At 44.8% G+C, this 12350-nt stretch overlaps 1 long non-coding RNA gene across 1 annotated transcript; it reads right to left on the bottom strand.

Annotated features, from left to right (window-relative positions):
* Nucleotides 1-3798: 3798 nt before the first annotated feature.
* On the bottom strand, nt 3799-8648 carry LOC119809913. Its single transcript, XR_005284690.1, has 3 exons — nt 8531-8648; nt 8085-8175; nt 3799-6912 (listed from the first exon to the last, which is right to left on the bottom strand). It is a non-coding gene; the product is annotated as an uncharacterized LOC119809913 (long non-coding RNA).
* Nucleotides 8649-12350: the final 3702 nt, after the last annotated feature.

Genomic DNA, 12350 nt, shown 5'->3' with positions numbered 1-12350 from the left:
TGCATGTTTGTACACATGTGCTCCATCATGTGTGGAGGGCAAAGGACAGCTTGCAAGAGTCAGTTCTCTCCTTCCGTCGTGTGGGTCCCAGGGATTGAAATCAACTCTTCAGACTTGTCTGCAAGTGCCTTTACCTTCTGAACCATCTCGCTGGTTCTGTTGGATCATGTTTTAAGAACAACCACAGTGCAGATTACAATACATCAACACTGGGACGAGGCTTCTGTTATTTCTCACGAGACTCAGAACAGATTTCAGTGATGCTGAAATACAGGGGCTACATAGCACTCCTCTCTCCCAAGAGGCCAGGAGGGTCGCTGGCAGTCTCACCTGCTGAGAACAGGTTCTGGTAGTTCTCCAGCATCACCTCTCTGTAGAGGTCTCTCTGAGTTTGATCCATTATAACCCACTCCTCTTGGGTAAGTCCTCAGCCACATCAAAGGTCACCGAGTCCTAAGTCGTGTGCATGTCAGTCTGAGTTATACATGGCCAAAGGCATGTCTCCGTAGTGTTCTCTGGAGAGGAATGAGAACAAAGCCCAGATCTGGTTCTGAGAGCTTTGGTAGTTCTAGATCTTCTCTGTAGTTACCACAGGCACTCTGGATTCAAGGCATTCATGACATTAGTGACATGTGAGAGGATCTCAGAGTAACCAGACTGGGAGTTCCTTTCATCTCGGTCTTCCCATCTCACAGTACTGGGAAGGAAACCCAGGATGTCATACATACTAGGCAATCACTCTAACACTGGACTGCACCCTAGCTTTCTTTCATTTACCACATTTTTATTACATTTATTTATCCACGTGTGTGTTTGCATGTGGGCATATGCATGCCACTCTGAGTTTGTGGATGTCAGAGAACAGCTTGAGGGAATCAGTTCTTTCTTTCCAACATATGGGTCTCAGAGATCAAACTCGAGCTGTCAGACTTGGTGGCAGGTTCCTTTAATCCTGAACCCCTCACTGGTGTTGTCTCTGTATTTTAGTTTTGCTTGTTTATTTTTGATACAGGGTCTCCTTTTGTAGCCCTGACTGGCCTGGAACTCACAGACATCTACCTACAAACAGACAGACATCTCTCTCTCCCAAGTGCTAGAATTAAAGGTGTGTGCCAATACATACAGATTTTTTTTTTAGCATAAAGCTTTATTAAAGGAGAGAGAGAGAGAGAGAGAGAGAGAGAGAGAGAGAAGAGAAAGGAGAGAGGAGAGAGAGAGAGATGCGTGTGCACACAACAAGGGAGGGCAGGAAGAGCCAGATATTTTTTTTTAATGAAACAGAGCATTAGTAAGCCACAACCTTCTAAATAGCTGAGATGACAAACCTGTGTCACCAAATGTTACGAGCTGGGGGACTTTAGCTCCAGGTTCTTTTCGAGTAATATCTATGAGGACTCTGTGCCCTTCTCCCCAGAGAGCGATGAGTGACCAGACCAAGCAAAAGAATTGTTTTTATAATGATTCTTTACTAGCAACTTCAATATCCAGTGCATCAATGGGGTTTACAATCTTAATAGGCATGGGGGATTGATAATGGGCAACACACAGGCAATTCAATATCACAATTATTAATCCAACTAAACATAATACATAAAACCAATTCATAACCTTAATCTAACTTATCACTTATTCATAGAACACTTCTTAACCTTAATACAACTTATCCATTACTTATCTATAAAACACTCCTTAATCTTAATTTATCTATTAACATTTTCTAATATTATCGATTATCCATAAGATATCTCAACATTTCACACACTAAACATATGTATTAACACGTTTATGCTCTTCTCTTAACATCTCATACACACATGAAATAGCATCATACGACCTGGTATTCCCTGGCTTAAAAAGGGCTTTTTGAATTTCTTCAGGCTGGGTTCTTGTCCGCACTGGAGACTGGGTAGCGTAGATCGACTCTTGACCCTGTAGTCTGTGATCAGGAGATAAGGTTCCAATGTCCTGTTCCAGGCTGGTATCGGGCACTGGATCAGTCCTTGACCATGTCGTCTGTGGCCTATCTCAGAATGTAGGGCCTATGGACTCTGCTTTTTGGGTGACCAAGTCTCGGGAGACAAGGCTTTTAGTTCTCTACTCTCGAAGACAAAGCTTTGCTCTCGGGATGGCAAAGCGTTCTGTCTGCTCGGAAGACGAAGCTTTGCTCTTGGGATGCCAAAGCGTTCTGAAAAGCAGAGTATCTTGTCTGTTTTCAGGAGACAGACCTTCAATGTCCACTCTCAGGAAATGAGGCTTTGCATTCGGGATGCAAGGCATTAAATGTCTGATTTCAGGAGATGAAGCTCTGTACCCTGGAGACAGAGCATTAAATGTTTAGGCAAGGCGTTTAATATTTCTGCTTTCCGGGAGGCAGGCTTGGAGGATCTCTCTTTACAAGGCTTGGTGTCCAGGCCATTGTGAGAAGTGAGATAACCGTCCTGCTTCAGCCCTCTCTTTTAAGTCAATTCAAAACTGCCCCTCGTTTGATCCTTGCGATAACCAGATGTCCTGGGTTATCAGTATCGACTGACCACAGAAGGGTGGGGGTCCCTCTTGTGTGGCAAGATTACTTTGTTACCACGGTTGCTGGGTGCAGCCCCCTCATCTGGCAGGGCCAGATGGGTGTGGCAGCCTTCAAGCGGGCAAATGTTCTCTTAATATTTCACCTTAGTAATTTTCCACACCACACACAAGACGAACTGCTTTTACATTACACCAAGTTGCACTCATTCTTACTCTATAAATTTCCTGCTCTATGTACACTACAGATTCCCCTTTATTTATTCATTCAGAGGAATCTGTTTCCATGCTTATTACACCAAACCTGGTTCACTTCCTTATTTAATTTATTTGACTCAGGGTCTCATGTAGGAGGGTCACCATCCGTAACTACTGGACAGTTGTAACAATGTTCAAGATGTCCCCTCTCTAATCTAAGGGTTCTTCTCTCTGAGTAAACCAGCTAGGGACTCAGTCCTGGAGTAAGGTTCTATATGTCTAAGAAACTGGTCAGTTGGGCTCAGTGGTGATAAAGTACTGACCATTAAAGCCTGCAGACCTGAGCTTGGCTTGGCTTCTCAGGACCTATGTAAAAGTCAAATGAGAGCTGGGCAGTCAGGGTGGCACATGCCTTTAATTCTCACACTCGGAAGCCAGAGGCAGGTGGAACTCTTGAGTTCAAGGACAGTCTGGTCTACAGAAGAGTTCCAGGACAGGCTGCAAAGCTACAGAGAAACCCTGTCTCGAAAAACAAACAAAACAAAACAAAAGTCAAATGAGGTAGTGCCTTCTGTGATCCCAGGGGTACTACTGAGATGGGAGGGGGAGCCATGAGAGTTCCTGGGAACTTCCAGGCCGGCTAGCTCAGCAACACAGCTGTGAATGACGAGACCCTGCCCCAGCAAGCTGGATAGTGAGGAATGACACACAGATGGTCCTCTGACCTCCACTTGCACATCACGGCACTCACACACATTTGTGTTTGTTAAGTATTTTTCTGACTGACAAACCTCTCCACCAACACAGTAATTCCAATCATACCAAATCAGACTGAATTTGAAGATGCCCAGCTTTAATGGGTATCAGCGCTCCTGGGTGGCCCCTGGAAAAGCAGGGAGTTGGGGAGGAGAACCGGAGAGAAAAAAGGAAAGACACATGTTTATTCTCTGGGGGGCAGTTTAAATAGCCTGTGGGAGTGGTCTTGACCCTCCCTGGGGAGGGGTCACTGTTTGGCGGGCTTTCTTGGAGGTGGAGTTTGGACTGAGGCAACTTCCAGGGGAGCTTGAAATGGAATTTTCCACCCAACATTTCAAAAATGGATGCCAGGGGCTGGGGAGAAGCCCCCAACTAAATATTCCAGACTCTTTGTATAAAGGGGTACTAGGGAGCTGAGGTGATGCTTCCAATCCAAGTGTAGGTAACTACAATCATGCTTTGTGTGTGTGTCCATGTGTGTGCATACATGTAGAGGCTAGAGGTTGATTTCAAATGTCTTCCTTCACTCTACACCTTTTAAAGATTTATTTTTATTATTTTAAGTTATGTGTCTGTGTGTGGGTGCCTGCGGAAGCCGGACGGCATTGGATTCCCTGAAGCTGGAGCTACAGGTGGTTGGGAACCACCAACCGGGTGCTGGGAACTGAACCCAGGTCCTCCGCAAGAGGGCAACCTCCTCTTAAGCACTACGCCATCTCTCTAGCTCTCTCCAACTTAGTTTTTCAAGACAAGAACTCTCACTAAACCTACTGATAGGCTGCTTAGCCAGGTCACTTTTGAGATTCTCCTGGCTCCATCTCTTCAGCCTCAGGATTACAGTTGCTCATGCTCCCAGATGTGATTTCTTAGATGGGTTCTAGAATATAGGCATGTGCTACATACTACATACAGCTGCCCAATGCCTACTTGAGAAAAAAAAGACTTTGGTTTTGTTTTGTGTTTGTTCTTTGTGGTGTATGTGCACATGTGTAGAATGTATATGATCTTGTGTGCAGAGGTCAAAAGGGAACATTGGGTGTCCTGCTCTATCATCTCTTGAGACAAGATATTTAACAAAATTGAAGCTAGACCTATAGTCAGCAAAACCCAGAGATCCTCCAGCCTGAGCTCCCTACAGCTCTGGACTCAGACATATGTACAGCCATAGCTGACTTTCTACATGGGGTGCTGGAGATTTGAACTCAAGTCTAAATGCTTGCAAAAGTCTTGTGTCCAATATGTGCCTTGAGAGGAAGTTCATGGGTGACCTCAAGATGTAAGTTCTAGTCAATGGTGTCATGGGTGACAACAGCTCTGATATAGCATCATCACTGGGGAGGCAAAGGGGAATGGAGTGATTTAAAGTGACATCAGCAGCAGTGGGGACTCCCAGGCCAGAGTGATGCTGAGTGGGATGTGGAAGTGTGTTACCCTTTCCATCTGATATCCCAGGTGGGTGGAGATGGGTCTCTACTTCTGCCGTGCTTGGGAGAAACAATGGCTTATGTGGAAATGTGAGTCTCTACCCTGTAAACTAATGAAATCACCAACAAAGCAGAAAGCCTGGTCCCACCCAACAGTTTTTGTTTTGTTTTAATGAAAGTATAAGTTCAAATAGACCCCATGTCAGAAAAACAGCCACTTAGTCCAATGAACAATTTCTGGAAAATGGATCAGGAAACCACACACCCTCAATCAGTCCTGTACCTCATGAGATGAAGGAAAGATGAAAATCTCACAAGACAGGCTAAGCCTTGAAGACTTGGAGCAACATTGAAACTTAGAGGTTCTTTTGCTGGATTGGAATTTTATTTTGAGACAGGATCATGTAGCCCAGGCTATCCTCAAACTTGCTATGTAGCTGAGGATGATCTTGAAATACTTGATTCTTCTGCCTCCATCTCCCAAGTGCTGGGATTCCTGTCAGGCAGCACTATACCTATTACACAGTTCTGGGGGTAGAATTCAGGCAGGGTTTTGTGCATGGGAGGTGAGCATGCTAACCAACTGAGCTCCAGCCCTAGCTCCTGAGCTGGAATTTTAAGTTGCTTGAAGAGTCTGCTGTACCTTTCAGCAAAACTGGCTATGTTGAATTTATGAGGAACTGAAAGTCTCATTGGCTGCCTTTTCCAATTACACATTTGGAAAAGTGAAATACATACCAGGGCTCCTGTTGTAATACCTGAAACTCCAAAGGCAATAAAGTGTCTGGGTAGGTGAGATGGCTCAGCAGGTAGAAGGTGCTTGCTACCAAGCCTGGCAATCTGAGTTCAATCCCCAGAACCTACATAGGGAAAGGATAAACTAACTCTTGCAAATTTATCCTCTGACCTCCACACAAGTGCTGTGCTACATGCATGTCCACATACATACACACATACATATATACATACATATACACATATACATACACACACACACGATAAATATAAAAAAAGACCCACCAGGACCTGGACACGACCACTATACTCTACTCTGACCTCAGAAGAAATAGAGACATGTGATGTTCTTTGTTAGGTGGTAGAATTCTAACATAGGTCTCATACATATTAAGCATGCATTCTATGGCTAAGTTATGTACCCAGCCTGAAATGTGACACTGATGACTATTTTAGCATCTGTGAATCAAGAGATCCCTGGCATTCATTCTGAATGGAACAATTTTTAGGCGGTAGCCAAGTTTGTGGTTGTAACATGGGGACACCTGTTGGCCAAGGTTTTCAGGGTCTTACTCAACAGCCTTAGGCTAGCCTAGAACTCACTATACATCGCAGGACAGGATAGCCTCAAATTTGAAATAATCCTCTTGTCTCAGATTCCAAGTGCTAAGATTAAGGCATGAGCCACCACATCTAGGTTGGTTTTGTTTCTGTGGTACAAAGTATGGATCCAAGGCCTCCTCACACATGCTAGGTTAGCACTCTATGGACCCCAGTCTGGAGACTGTATTTTACAGAAGCATCTTGTCCATCTTGATGGGGTTTTTATAAGGCTAAGTATGATTAGCAACTGAGCATAAAGGATCATGTGCTCAGGTCTTTCAGAGACTATTTCCTAGACATTCCAGCATGTAGTTAGCAACTGGGATTTTAAGGCACGTGCCAAGAGGCTGAGAGAGTCTGGGGCGGAGGATTTGGCTTGGTTGGCAGTGTACTTGGCTAGCAAGCACTAGGCTATGGCTTCCATTCCTAGCACTGCATAAAACCAGGTATGATGGTGCATGCATATAATCCCAGGATTCAAGAGGTGGAGGATCATTAGGATCATCCTTGACCACAGTTTGAAGTCAACTTGGAATACCTGAGGCACTGCCTCAAAAGAGGGTGTTGTTTCTTCCATCAAGAGCATGTGAGTAGATACCAGCTAGAATGGTGACCCCGAGACTCCAGGAAGCACGAGACGACTGAAACCATTTCCATGACGGAGTCTCCAGAGGACCTAACGGGAGAGCAAAGAACCGTTTGGAGGAGTTGGTTCTATCCTTCCACCATGTGGGTCTGAGGAACTGAACTTGGGCTGAGCCATCTCGTCAGCCCCGTATATGTGTGACTTTAGGGAGTGTCCAATGCGTGTCTTTAGAAGAAGTCATAACGTATTATCATACTTGTATTCCTGGATAAAACTGAAGTCAAGATTCTGTCTGCAAGATTATCTGTAATAAGACTCAAACGGAGGTATTCACAGTGGTTTGGAAAAAGTATGTTATATTTCCCTGGAGATGAAGGCAAACTGCAGCTGAGAAACCATTAAGAAGACACTAAACAGAGTGCTCCATCCACATCTGTGCTAGCAAAATATGTACAGGTTGATTAGAATCTGTATTTTAATAAAGTTAGGTATTGGGTACAGAGACTGTAATCATAGGACCTAAAGGATGGAACCATAACACTAAGACTGTAGTAACTTATGAAGTTATTTATACATCTAGTCTACTTTTAAATTGTTGGCTTTTACTTTTTTTTTTTACTTTTATTTTTTACTTTTACTTTGTTTTTTTCTTGGTTTTTTTTTTTGTTTTTTTTTTTTTTTTTTTTTGTTTTTGAGACACGGTTTTATAATATGGCCAGGCTGTCCTAGAACCTGATATGTAGACTAACTAAGCTGGCTTCAAATTCAGAGATCCTCCTGCCTTTGCATCCCAAATGCTGGGATTAAAGGAGTGGGGCACCACCACCGGCTGGTGACTATATCCCTTAAGCTGTGAGCCAGCCTTTCTCACTTTAAGGTTGGGTCTTTCAGGCACTTTGTCAGAACAGGGAGAAAGTAACAAATACACTCAAATGTTTTTTTTCCAATGTAAATAACAAACCCTTCTCAAGTTCTTCCCCTCTTTCTGTATGTTGAAAGAACTGACCAGTCTCCATTAAAATTACTTCTCTCCTTGGACTGTTACCCCAAGGTGGCAGTTCTATGTTTGTTTTGATGTCACTGTTTCGGAATCACCACACGGAAGCAGGTATAGTGGTATACACCTTGAATACCAGCAATAGCAAAGTTGTGAGAGGGAACATGGGTCGAGGCTAGCCTGGGCTATCAAAGACTCTGATTCGAAAAGAAAAATAAATAGGGTGACATGACTGGCAGAAATGGTCTTTCTACCCAGGGCTCACCTGAAAACATCGGAATCGCCAGGACCCTGCAGCCTCAAGACTTAAAGCGAGACTCAGCTAAATGTATGTTGACAGGTGAATTCTTTTTCTTCTGGAATAAAAAGAAACCAGAAAGGTTTTCTAGGGACTTTTGAAGAGGGTAAGACAGGAAACCAGGCTCGAGTCTTGGGTAGTGGCTATTTCTTGTAATTCCAGCACGTCGGAAGTTGGGTCAGGAGGGTAGGAGTTCGAAACCACTCTGTACTATATTGAGGCATTATTTCAAAAAGAAAAAAAATGCAAAAAGCACCCGGGGGACGCAGCGTACAGACAGGACGCTTCCCGCCGGTCTGGACAGGAGCAGGCGCTTGTCCCCTGGTCACCACCCACACCCGGACCCTCCACGTCACTAGACCCTCTCTAGGTAGGCCCAACCCAGGGCCAGCACCAATTGTCCTTTGACAAACCGGGATGGCGGCGGAAGAGAAGATTGCGTTGCTGTGTCACTTCCGGAACAGCCTCCGGCGGGGAGCGGCACTGAACCGGCTGAAACCAGTACACAGCTCCACGCAGCTACCGCCGAACTGGTACCCGCCAGTAGCACGGATTTTAGAATGAGCCAGCACGGCGGGGGCGGGGCCTCCTTCCTGGGGGCGGGGCCACCTATTCAGGGCAGCGTGCCTACCTCGGGGGCGGTACCTCCTACCCGGGGCGGGGCTAACTACTCGGTGCGGGGCCACCTACCTGTGGGGGCGGGGTCGCTATTCCGGCTACTTGTCCTCTGCCTAGGGGCGAGGCCGCTTGTTCTGACCAATCCAGAGGCCGGGGGTTCTCCTCTGGGGCGGGTCCTACGTACTCGTTCGGTCTGGAGGTGGGGCCGGATCGGGTTCGCGGTGTGCACAGCGGGATAGACCTGAAGAGCAAGGTTTCACGTGGGGACTTGTCCTACGGGATGCTCAGGAAAACTTTGCTGCATGCCTACCGTCTAGCTGTTCACCAGCAGAGCAGCCCAGCCTACACAAACTGGTCTCGAGTCACGTACTGGGAATTCTAGGACTAAATGCACTAGGGCGCAGAAGCTGAGGATGGGAGAGCTGAACAGGACAGACCTCCAGACCTCCAGACTAGAACGTAGTAATTCTAGTAACCAGGGTGTGGCTCGTTTTTGAGCCTCTGTGTATCAAGTGTGAAGTCCTGGATTCTAACCACAGCATAGCAAGGGACAAACAAACAAAACAAAAGCAAAGACAAAAAAACAACTTTAAAAAAAAAACCTTAGAATTACTGTGATGGAGGAAGGATCCCACTGAGAAATCTATTCCTTGCTTGCTGTCTTTTTTTTTTTTTTTTTTTTCTTTTCTTTCTTTTTGGTGGTGATGGGGATCAAACGTAAGACCACCTTGGACCTGATATCAGTCCTTAGGACCTATGTAAAACAAAATGCCGGTTGTAGTGAACATTTGTAACCCCAGTGCGAGAGAGGGAAGAGGAGAAATCCATTTTAATCCACTTGTGTTCCAGGCCAGTAAGAATTGTAAACATGCCCCAGCCCATTGTGGTTTTTTTTTTTTTTTTTAAATTCTTCGGAGGCTGAGCTCTGCTGGAGGCCCAGCGAGAGCCTGAAACTGTAGCCCAGGTCCCAGCTTCTTGGTTTACTTGAACTCAGGCATTGGAAGCATTTGGGCCGGGAACGCTGGTGTGTGTGTGTATGTGTGTGTGTGTGTGTGTGTTTGCACGTGTGCGTGAATGGTCGGAGAGGACATCTTGCAGGAGTCAGTTCTCTCCCTTCACCATGTGGACCCCAGGAACTTAACTCGGTCCCAGGGCTTGGCAGCAGGAACATATCACTGGCCACCATTGTGGGTATTTTGTTTCTTAAACTAATTTGGAAAAACGATTTAGTTTTTTATTTTTTTCAGAATTTGGGCATGTGTTGTTATGCCCAAATCCGCGAAGTCCCCCAAAAGCCAACAAGGAGACTGAGTCTCGTATGTAAAAGCAAAGAGCCTTTATTTTATGCACGTTTGCAAACTCGGTCTCTCCTCGTGCCCAAAGTATTGGAATAAACAGAGAGCCCCGAGCTCAGTTAGATTAGGGTGTATATAGTAGTAAAGGTGGGAGTGAGGGGTTTCTGAGGTTCAGGAACCCGATTGGCTGACATTTGTCTAGGGGTGTCCTGGTGAGTGTGCGCTGGCAGGTCATCCTATCTACAATGGTGTTACGAGCTGGGGGACTTCAGCTCCAGGTTCTTTTCGAGTAATATCTATGAGGACTCTGTGCCCTTCTCACCAGAGAGTGATGAGTGACCAGACCAAGCAAAAGAATTGTTTTTATAATGATTCTTTACTAGCAACTTCAATATCCAGTGCATCAATGGGGTTTACAGTCTTAATAGGCATGGGGGATTGATAATGGGCAACACACAGGCAATTCAATATCACAATTATTAATCCAACTAAACATAATACATAAAACCAATTCATAACCTTAATCTAACTTATCACTTATTCAAAGAACACTTCTTAACCTTAATACAACTTATCCATTACTTATCTATAAAACACTCCTTAACCTTATCTATTAACATTTCCTAATCTTATTAATTATCCGTAAGATATCTCTTAACATTTCACACACTAAACATATGTATTAACACATTTATGCTCTTCTCTTAACATCTCATACACACATGAAATAGCATCATACGACCTGGTATTCCCTGGCTTAAAAAGGGCTTTTTGAATTTCTTCAGGCTGGGCTCTTGTCCGCACTGGAGACTGGGTAGCGTAGATTGACTCTTGACCCCATAGTCTGTGCTCAGGAGATAAGGTTCCAATGTCCTGTTCCAGGTTGGTATTGGGTACTGGATCAGTCCTTGACCATGTCGTCTGTGGCCTATCTCAGAATGTAGGGCCTATGGACTTGGCTTTTCGGGTGACCAAGTCTCAGGAGTTCACTATTCTCGAAGACAAAGCTTTGCTCTCGGGATGCCAAAGCGTTCTGAAAGGCAGAGTATCTTGTCTGTTTTCAGGAGACAGACCTTCAATGTCCACTCTCAGGAAATGAGGCTTTGCATTCGGGATGCAAGGCGTTAAATGTCTGATTTCAGGAGATGAAGCTCTGTACCCTGGAGACAGAGCATTAAATGTTTAGGCAAGGCATTTAATATTTCTGCTTTCCGGGAGGCAGGCTTGGAGGATCTCTCTTTACAAGGCTTGGTGTCCAGGCCATTGTGAGAAGTGAGATAACTGTCCTGCTTCAGCCCTCTCTTTTAAGTCAATTCAAAACTGCCCCTCGTTTGATCCTTGCGATAACCAGATGTCCTGGGTTATCAGTATCGACTGACCACAGAAGGGTGGGGGTCCCTCTTGTGTGGCAAAATTACTTCGTTACCACGGTTGCTGGGTGCAGCCCCCTCATCTGGCAGGACCAGATGGGTGTGGCAGCCTTCAAGCGGGCAAATGTTCTCTTAATATTTCACCTTAGTAATTTTCCACACCACACACAAGACGAACTGCTTTTACATTACACCAAGTTGCATTCATTCTTATTCAATAAATTTCCTGCTCTATCTACACTACAGATTCCCCTTTATTTATTCATTCAGAAGAATCTGTTTCCATGCTCATTACAAATGGTTGGAATATCAGGCATTTCCTTTGGATGGTCTGTTCTTGGGTGGTGCTTGCGTAATCTCAGTTTGTGGTTCTTCCTGCAACCAGGTATTGCTTCAGGGTAAACTACTGAGACTCAGGCCTCTATTAAACTTATTGATAGCTGAGTTCTACACTGGCAGGTGATAATGATTGGAAGAAAAGAACTTCCTTTGGGTGATCTGTTCATATTTAGCTTATCACGGCTGGCTCCTACAGTGTACAGTTTAAGGAAGAAAATTGATTATCATCACAAGAAATGGGATTTGCATCCTGGTGATGCTGGCACACTGGAGAGAGAGGCGGCAGAACAAGAATTCAAGGCCATTCTCTACTACATAGCAGTTGAGAGCAAACTGGACTTTATGAGACCCTATTCAGAGAGAGAGGGACAGAGACAACAGAGAGACAGAGGACATCTAGGATGTAGCAGAGTGATACTTGCCTTGTGTATATAACCTAGTGGCCTTAGACTCTATCACCAAACAGCAAAGAGAACTAGTAAGAGGGGAACATTACTTACAGAAACATAAGGAAAAAGCCCAAATTTCTTTTGACAGAAAAAAGAAAAAATTAAATTATGCTACCCTAGTTGAATGGAATACTTTTGAAAACAATAGCTTGCTTGTAGTAA

This window comes from Arvicola amphibius, chromosome 3 (assembly GCF_903992535.2).
Source record: "Arvicola amphibius chromosome 3, mArvAmp1.2, whole genome shotgun sequence".
NCBI classification, from domain to species: Eukaryota; Metazoa; Chordata; class Mammalia; order Rodentia; family Cricetidae; genus Arvicola; species Arvicola amphibius.
This window is presented reverse-complemented; position numbering and strand designations above follow the sequence as displayed.